Here is a 10,530-nt window from a genome sequence, read left to right on the forward strand (position 1 = left end):
AAGTAAGGAGAAGTTCAGCCTAATAGGTCATAGGACGTAAGGTTCTGATTGCTGTTAAGATATGAGAAAAAAAAACTTATGTGTAAAAATAATATATAATATGATAAAACCATAGTTTTAGAAATTTTTGGTAAGTTAGTAAAATCGCAAAAAACGAAAGGATGGCGATACGACGCAGTATGTGAAATCTTGCGTATCAAACCTCCATCCGATGGTGATTACTATTATTTTTGGTCATCCCTGCCTTGAATAAATCAAGTGGTTTACTTTATTTCCATCTGGAATTAATACATACGACTTTATTGTGAAGTGTTTTAACAATGCGATTACAAACAACAATACTTTTCAGTTCCACTATGCACACACATCACAAAGGCGTTCCCGTTGCGACAACGTTCGCGGATTCGATAAAATAACATATACTACTACTGGTCAGTCCAATCCCGACTACGTACATATCAATAATTAATAAATTAATTAATAAATAAATTAATAAATAAAATTTTAATTCCGGAATATTGGTTTGAATTAAATTACTAAAACGTTCAGTGTTTTTAATTTAATGACAACTGTGTGTTATCTGTTTCGAGTGGGTAGATGTGAGTAATGTTATTTCATTCAGATTGTCGTTGTGATGTTCCAATTAACGAAATTGTGAAAATTGGTTTTAGTTGGTGATTTGTGCTAAAATAAAAGTGTTTTTGATTGTAATAAATCTGGTTTGAATTTAGAAATATTTAACCGATATAATCAAAAATCGAGCTTGGATGATGGTCAAATGATCACTTAAAAGTGAACTTAAATTTTTAAAAGTATACAAACTTGAAATCTTCAAGTATACACTTCAGGTGTAGAGGCGGTTTAAATATTTGTTTCATAAATTATGAGAAAAAAGATGATTTCACATCCCAGATAGTCATTTTTTTCATGTTTTTTTCTATAAGTTTATTCATTTAAATTGATTATTTTAACAGTTTTTTTGTAAAATTAGCGTATTTTTAATTGGAAATTCTGTAACTATTAAAATTGTAAACTTCAAGTACAAGAAGAGTTCAAATCTAAATTTCATAAATTACAAGAAAAATGATGATATGACGAAGATATTCATTTTTTTCATTGATAAAAATTGTTCACTAGTTTATTCTTTTAAAGTGATCATTATAGCAATTATTTTATGAAATCAACCTAGTTTTTATTTAAAAATTCGATGATTAATATCTAAAATGTAAACTTCAATTACAATGTTACATTCTATCAGAAAATATGTCAAAATATAGAATTTACTGCTGAATTAAAGAATTATCATAGGAGCCAATTTTTCTTAAAAAATATGTACAAAATATAGAAATATTTACAAATTATCAATTGTAAAAATTACAATTTAGGGAAATTACTCATTACCGCATTTACGCATTACCTAAATATATTCAAATAAAACATTATTTACATTAATATTAATTTAATAATTTTTTATTATTTCAACGATCGATTCTAATAAAGGAATTCCCATCATTTTAAATAATTACTTATAATTGTCAGAGTATTACATCAATACGAAACGTAAGGTCGTGTCATGATGAACAAGTTATAATAAATAGTTTTGCATTTGTTGTGATAATTATTATTTACGATCGTTAATTGTTAAGTGCAAAAATTAATAAATAAAATGTCGGCTGCTGTGCTAAGTGTGTTGCAGAACATAAGGAAAAATTACCTGAAGTACCTGAAAGTACCTGAAGAAATCTGTAAGTGTAGAAATAATTCAGTCTAACAATAATCTTGAACTGAAAAACCTAATATAAATTTATAAAAGATGACGATATGCTAATCAGTTTATCTATATTAAATACCATTTTTATAATTAATAATAAATTAAAAACAAATTTTAATTTCTTAAATAATTATTTTCTTAAAGATCATTGAGATTCCGGAGTCACCTGGAGATGATCCAAAGAGCGAGGAACAGAACGAGTCGAGGTATGCTCAAATATTTTTGAGTATTTTTTTTTAAATTACTTTAAAGCATAACCCTTATTATTCGAAGATAGGTAAGAATTATTTTAGCTAATTAATTATATTTTACAATATTAATGTTGTAGATACACGACCTCGTTTTAATGAAAAACATTAATAATATATTTGTACAAACCATAAAATTCTAATTTTTCATAAAAATCATATACAGTAAAAAAATATAAACACTTTTCCTTTTTCAGCCCGCCAGAAAAACCAGAAACGGCCCAAGATGAGAAAAAAGCAGAAACTGACCAAAATCCAAGGTAAGCGTCAATTCCAGAGTAGATTACAATATTTACATCAATAAGAGCAAAAATTAAGCTGTGAAATTAACCAACGTTTACTTATATTAATTTTAATATTATAACATTATAATTATTACAATAAAATATACAATGTAATGTATATGAGGCAAACGAACTCTACAACTTCGCCCATGAAATTATCTCACAGTTGTTAGAATGAGGCAGATTTTAGCAGTTCTGTTTATAAACAATTGTAATGAGAACAAATGTCGCTAATGGGATAATATTATAGGAGACATTATTATGGGAATTCAAAATTAAATTAAAATAAATCACATATGAAAAATGATAATATTGACACTGCATAGTGCATAATATGTGGTACATATTATTATATCATTTTGTCAATATTATATTTATTATAATAATATATGAGTCGAACCAATGTATATGCATTTACATAGACTGGAAACAAATAAGTGATTTTATTCAGTAAATTAGTGGTGCATGGCATCGTACCTTAAGGCAAATTGGTAGAACTTCCCGTACCAAAAATTAAAATATTTAAACAAGATTCAATTTTCTTCATACTTTTGGAAATTTTGAACTTTTTTGAATATCAAATCGGTTGACCCGTGATCCCGAAATTGTCGACGAAAATTTGTATCCGCACATACACATAAACACACATATACATCAATTTTTTTAAAGTATGCCAAAATGCTCTTACGGGAAGTTGATATTAAAGGTTATGTAATATTACATATTACATATTAAATTAAAGTTTATGGAATTTTCGGAATGAATTACTATGTTTCTTGACTATCGTGTCAAATATCACATGCATAAGATTAATTAGGTATGAAAATTGTCCAGAAGGCAAAAAGTAAAAAATGTGCTGTGCCGACATATTTTTCGCTAATGTATGGTGAATAGAGTGGAATGCTAAAAATGCATATTGCATTTTTTTTGTTCTTAAGAATCAACCAGATTTAGTAAAATAGAAATAGAATTATAAATATTTGAGGAAAATGTAATTTTATCAAAATAAAATTAGTAAATTCAGGGTAGATACTGAGTAGATTAGAGACCAATTCTCCAATAAAATAGAAATATAAGATAATGCTATGTTACGGGTCTATATACGTATGAGTTGGTAGTAACAATCTATTAAAAAGCTATATATTTGCTGTGCGTGTAAAAACAACTATAGTACAATGTCCCTTTACGGCTGACAATGGTAAATTTCCCAAATTACTAAATATCCTTAACAGGACAGTTGTAGATAAAGTTTAGAATAAAAAATGACGTTTTGCAGTGAGATTTTATGCGTAAAAAGCCTAATCGCATAGCAAATACATACCAACAATCCCTTACTATCAATTCGTACATGCAAATATAGCCCCGTAAGATAGCATTACCAAAAAATTTATATTTTATCAGATAATTGTCCTTTCAGTTTTTAATTATTTTTTATTTAAAAACTTCTATTTCTAATATTCTGTTCTTTTTCAATTAATTCAGTGTTTCAATTATTAATTAGTTGAATTTAATCATTACTGTTATTTATCGCCTGCGTAAGTGTTTTGTACTCAGTGACCATAGAATTTTGCCGCATAACAGAAAAATGTTATGGCAAGGCCATGTTGTGAAGAACTTTCCATACTAAATTTTGATGAAAGCCATGCGGTTGGTGTACAGTCAGGCGTTTTCTCAGGTTGTCACATAGAAAACCTAACCTAGAAACCGCTCAAATGTCAAGAAAACGATCCTAGATTACAGGGTTTCTGACATAGCTTCATAACATACGAGTGACGTTGCAGTTTATGTGTAAAAACACCTGAATGCACAGTAAATACATGATATTTTGACAGTATTCAGTATGATTCAGTAGAATAATGTTAGTAAGAGAGTAACATGGCCTCGCCAGAACATTTTTTTGTTATGCGGCAGAATCGATCCCTTCAATGCAGTCTCGAAGAATTACTTCAATAAGTTGGTGAGTTTTACTTAAAGAACCTTAATCTGGCCTATCTAGGTCAATTACAACCAGTCATTTCTTATTTTCGCCCCAGATAAAAAATCTGTTCCTAACCCCAGCTCTAAAAAATTGACCCTATTGATTCCCCATAAATATGCACCTGTTCGGTTTTACTTTTTATAACTCGCAAACCTCAAACCTCTTAACTGCCGCATTCCGACAGGAAAAAATAGTACTTCGCAGCATAGCATTGCGCTGGAGGAAACCGTGAATTATTTATGAACAATACTGGCGGCGTATTCAAATTCCAAGATGGACTTCTCACAGATTCACGACGTTTCCGCGGCATGGATTAAAGAAATGAGAATGGGAGAGAGATTTGGACGTGGGTAATAGATAAATGAAATAAATAAATTTTACCAGAGAAGATTCTGTACCATATTTAAATGATAGGGGGTATGTGAATGATATTATATGCCAATAAGAAAACTCGTCCGACATTTACCGTTTTACTGATTTAGTTTTACTTATTATTTTTTATTGCTTATACTAGTTTAGTTTAGTTAAACCGGTTCCAAAAACCGGAAAATTATGGAATTCAAAAACCGGTTTTTTAGTGAAAAAAGTCGGTTTTTACTGTATAAATGAAAAATGACAAATATAGCCAAATATAAAAGATAGATGAAAGCGTTTTGATTCTTGAAATCATATCGGTTCAATAATCGGTTAGAGCGTGGACTAGCACCAACTAGTTCCAGGTTCGCTGGATCGATTCTAAGCTTTCCACTTGACATGTCAAATTTCCACTTGAGGTTATAGATCTCAATATAGCCTCAAGTGAAAATCGCCTCTCGTGGGTATAGTTGCATCTATAAATAGTCAACAATACTTCGAGTATAGAAAATTAGTCAAACCTGGACTGGACAACTACTGGGTTGCCATCCATTCATATAATAATAAAATGTCAAAACAATTACTCAATGTCTCAAGTGTGACAGATTGTAATTAAAAATATAGAAAAAAAAATGGTTCAATAGCATTTGATATCTTATCAATCTGCAATTGTTCCCTGAAAGGTTTTGTATATATTTAAATTTTCATACCAGTGTATATATAATTTAAAACAGTGTAACTTATTCTTGAAGAAGTAACTTCCTCTACTCAAACTTAAAAAAAAAATGTTTTTTAAACGCTAGAAGCCACAAATAAAAGAACAACAAACTTAGAATTATTATATCAGGCTTTAAAAACAATTAAGCATAATTTGGTCGCAAGTATGAGAGTATTTTCTATTCCAGAAAATTTTGTGAGTGAACGAAGGACACGTCTAAGTAGCAATTCAATAGACGTTCTCTGTTGAAATCATATTTTATTAAACAAAAATAATTAGAATGTTTAAAATTATTTCATTAAAATTGCTCGGAACAGACAATACTTGAGTTTAGCTTAATTGTTTTTAAAACAAAAATTGATATTAACAAGTATTTATCAACATGTTTCTAATATTTTTTTTTTTTTTTTTTAATTTAATGAATGTTTTTTTATTTAAAACTACATTATTTTTATTTATTCGAGAACTTTCTTTTCACTATCATAAAAATATTTTATTCTTATATGTGAAAATGATGCATGAATAACGAATAATATTTTCAACGTTATTTAATCAAGATAAATTATTATTTTTCAGTTCTCCTAATTAAAATTAAATTAATTTTGTTACTATCCATAATATTGAACAAATCACACTAAATTTGCGAATAAATTATAGAATATTCGAGCAAACATTTATTTTCTATATGAAATTCGAAAACCGGCTAAAACCCGTTTTTTAGTAAAATTAATATTCAAAAACCGGTTTTCTGAAATGTCGGTTTTTGTATAAACCCTAGTTCGCACTAGGAAACACTAGTCACTTTTCATCCCATGCAGTAATTTTATCCTTTATCATTTGAACATATATATCAACAATGTGTTTGCATTTTGAAATGACTCTCCTGAGTATTGCTGTGAAAAACCATCAACAAATATAATCACCACTAAAGTGCCAACCCTTATATTCATTCTAAGAAATAATTTAAAACAACAACTTAATGTTGTTCTAAAATCCAGATCCTAGTTTATACGACAAAAAAATCACCACGATAAAGTATATCCTTTACTCAGTCTAGTTTCCGCGTTCAAAGTCCATCCCGAACTGTTAGATATCGGAAGGTTCTCGGTCCTGTTGGTTTCACATTCAAGGCATTCTGACTCGGCCTGATAAAATATTTAAAAATTGATCTCTTGGGCAATGTTAGACCACCCCTTGCTCTTCCTTAAAGCACGCCCTTCGCTCGAGTTTTCGCGAACGAACACCTGACTTCCACAACCCAAAGAGTTGGTTGGTCGGACGGCTGTTACGAGACTCACAGATGTGGCACTGACATTTGTTTTATACATTTCGGTGAAAGAATAGAATTTCGTGTGAAAATAACCCAATGTAGGTTCGGGAGAACAATACGATTTGGGAAAACGAGAGGTGAATCTGAGTATTATGTTGTTGTATACCTACTAAGCAGTAATGTGTCATCACAGTGATTAAAATAGAGGTTGCTTGCATAAGATTTTTTGAAACAGTAATACCCCGCTTAACGCTGTTTCGGTTTAGCGCTCTTTTATTTCAACCCAGGTTTTGAAGGAGTAAAAGTGGAAGACGTCGAAGAAATAATTCAAGAAGCACCGCAGTCATTCTAATGATGAGTTCAAGGAATTAACTGAATAAGAAGCAAACAAAATGTTGACATCATCAGTGATTCAGAGGAAGAGCAAAAAGAACTTTCAATGGTGTTTGTAAAAAGAAGTTTGACAACCATAACTAAAATGATGGATCAATTTATTGAAAATGATCCGAATTTTGACAGGAGGTCAAATGTAAAGCATGGTGTTAAGAATGCTCTATCCTTTTATGAAGAAATTTTAAGAGAACAACGCAAAGGAAAAGAGGGCCTCCATTAATCACGTGGGGTTTTTAGGAGGAGGGGGGTTTGATAAAAAAATCACGAAATATCACATGGGGGAGGGAGGGGTATGGTAAGATGTCAAGTGTATTTATGTATTTATTTTATATGTATTTATTTTTAACTATTTTTTTTTTAAGTTCAAACATTTAAAAAATAAATTCAATAAATTTTTTCACGTACCTAAAACTACACGTGATGTATGGTGGGGGAGGGGAGATAATTATGAATAGCACCATGTATTAACAAGGGGGAGGGGGGTCCAAAAATCCTTAAAAACTCGCTCACGTGATTAATGGACGCCCCCTTAGATGCTCGTCACAAAAAGGCAACACATTGAAAACGCTGAAGGCTAACTAAATATGACTGACTTAGAATTTTGTTTTTTCAAGAATATTCGTTTTGTTATATATATATATATATATATATATATATATAAACATAATTTTCAAATTTAATACCTAACCAATTTCCTAGCCACCTTTCCCTAACCCCAATAATTCCATGTAAAGAGAGCCTCGTTTAGCGCTGTTTCGCATTGCGCTCTACTTTGATAGAAAGTATCCCCGCGTTAAGCGGGGTATTACTGTATAACCAGCACACGTTCCATCTAATATTTTCTAAACAATTGTCTATTGTCGTAGGGCCGTAATATTTTAGTATGATCTATAAGACCCTGGTATCTACCGCCGAAGTTATTTCTTTATACCCCGACGTCCAATCATTGGATTGACATTCGATTTAGACATTCAAAGTACTACCAAAAATTTGCTGACATTCCATAACTCCTACTTCTGCCCCAAATGATTCGCAAAACAAGAAACCTAGTGAAAACAAAAAATGTCCAAGTACCTCTTACATTTTCTAACAAAGACATCAAATGTTTCTAAATCAAATATAAACAACGCAATAGATGTATTTTTCAAAAACCGTGTTACCAAGCAAGTGTTCCATTTTTTTCATATTTGAGTTGTTATTTGAACTTTGCAGTTTCAATGTTAGATAAGTTAATCCGAACTCTTGAATTTGTTTTAGAATATTAATACAAATAACTACTATTAATTTTAGATAACAATTAAAAAACTATACTAATCTTGCTTATAACTGGAAAAAACAATCAAATCAGAACATTGACAATAGAAAACAAAGTTTCAAGTGCGGAATATCAAGTGTTAATTAGTTGTAAAATGTTCAACAAGCACTTGACAATATCCTGACTCATTTTATAGGCTAAATAAGACGCGTTTGAATTATATCTTAAAATCATATATAATTTTTTAAAGCAATGTTGAAATTTAGAATAATGTTAAGTTCAGAGAACAACATTTACCTATATTATTTTTTTTTACAATTAGATATCTTTATCGAAAATGGCAATCGATTTTATAAAATTTTGTGTTATTATTATGAGACTTTTGGGCCGATTCTGCATTAAAATAGACCAATGTCTTGGCAAGACTATATTATGTTCTAGTTTTCATACAAAATGCTACTGGAGAATTATTAATATTTAATTTAATATTTGCTGTGCAATCAAGCGTTCTACACATACAACGCAACTTCACTCATATGTTATCAAGGCATATCTCAAAGATGCAATTATGATAACATGTTTTTTTCGGCATTTGTGCGTTTTCTAGGTTAGGTTTTTTAACTAAACGCCTTACTGCATAACAACCACATAGGCATTTGACAGTTTTTAGTACCATTTTATATGAAAATTGCTTGCCATAACTATTTTTGGTCACTTTCCGCACAATGTGAAAAGATTGTAGACTAATGCAAATAAAAATATTGCTCCTGAGTATTAGATACAACCGATACAACTAATTTCTCCAAAATAATACATCCATATAATACCATCTGGCGAAGTTTGATCCAACTGTCGAATACATTGGAAAACCCAAGTCACATACTATAGTAGATTCGAAACGAATCTTTGCTACAGTCAATATACGAAACGACACCATTTACTTATATAAATTTAAACATTTTTATCGCTTGATACAAATGTTATCAAAAGAAATTATGTAATTATAACATGTCAATAATAAATACGTTCTGCGCCTTTATTTATTTACGAATTGGATGGACGTTATATTACATCAGTTGGGAATAAATAATTATTACAAAATTTAACCGTATATTAATGTCTCGTAAATTTTGGAATTATTTAGTAGAAATATTAATATTTATGTATGTAATTTTAAATAAATTCGAATCAAAACCATTCAACTTGCAAAACTCTAAAATTAAAATGGCGGACTTTTTGAATCCATTCGAATCATTTCGAATCGAATCGTAAAAATTCGAAAATGAGTATGTTGGCGCATTTGAATCGTTTCGAATTATAATTCAAATTTAATAATTATAATAATATAACATTTGATTGAATTCGGATCATAAACATCGACAATTTTGGTGGGTAATGGAACTATTGAATCAATTCAAATCGAACGACAAAAATTCGAATATTTAAATGACATTAGGCCGTATTCGAATCATTCAAATTAAATAAATTAGTATTGAATTAATAATCCTTAGTAATTAATTAAGTAATAATCGTTCATCAAGCAATTTCTATGTCAAAACGATATCGACTTACATAAACTCTAAAATTTGAATCCATTCGAATCATTGCGAATCGAATCCAATCGTAAAAATTCGAAAATTCGAAATGTTGGCGCTTTTGATTCGTTTCGAATAATTAATAATGGAATATTTGAATGAATTCGTGTCATAAAAATTCTAAATTTTGAATAATGGAACATTTGAATCAATTCAAGCCGATTTTTTTTTGTTAGAATTTATTTTTGTTAATCAAGACTTCAATGTCTTATTTACAAAATTGATTGGTGCAAAAAAAATAATACAAAAAAATACAATAAATTGAATATAAAATGAAAAAAATTAAAATAAAATAAAATAAAAACAGTAAAACAGAAATAATAACATAAATGAACTATGATGTATGACGAAAATTTGAATAATTGAATGGTGGAACATTTGAATCAATTCTAATATTTGAATGGTGGGAAATTTGAATTATTCGAATCATTCAAAATAAGTAAATTAGTAAATAAACCTGATTAATTAGTAATTATTTAAGTAATAACCCGTTCATCATGCAATTTATATATTGATATTTTATTTTTAGTTGTTGTTTATTACCTAGTATTTTTAAAATCGTCATTTAATTTATTTGTGAAATCGAGATCATATTTATACTTGTTTATCTCTTCTAAGCCAATACCTTGTGTAACCATGTAGTGTGGATGCCTTTCCAGTTGTA

The 10,530-nt window shown here is 29.4% G+C and overlaps 1 protein-coding gene across 3 annotated transcripts in view; it reads right to left on the reverse strand.

The window, feature by feature from the left end:
• Positions 1-10,530, reverse strand: part of LOC113363748 (protein NDRG3-like) — a 78,321-nt gene that overhangs the window by 24,660 nt on the left and 43,131 nt on the right. The window lies entirely within an intron of this gene.

Source organism: Ctenocephalides felis, unplaced genomic scaffold (genome assembly GCF_003426905.1).
Source record: "Ctenocephalides felis isolate EL2017-DRISC unplaced genomic scaffold, ASM342690v1 CF-g0.4_SCAFFOLD_00845, whole genome shotgun sequence".
Lineage (NCBI taxonomy): Eukaryota > Metazoa > Arthropoda > Insecta > Siphonaptera > Pulicidae > Ctenocephalides > Ctenocephalides felis.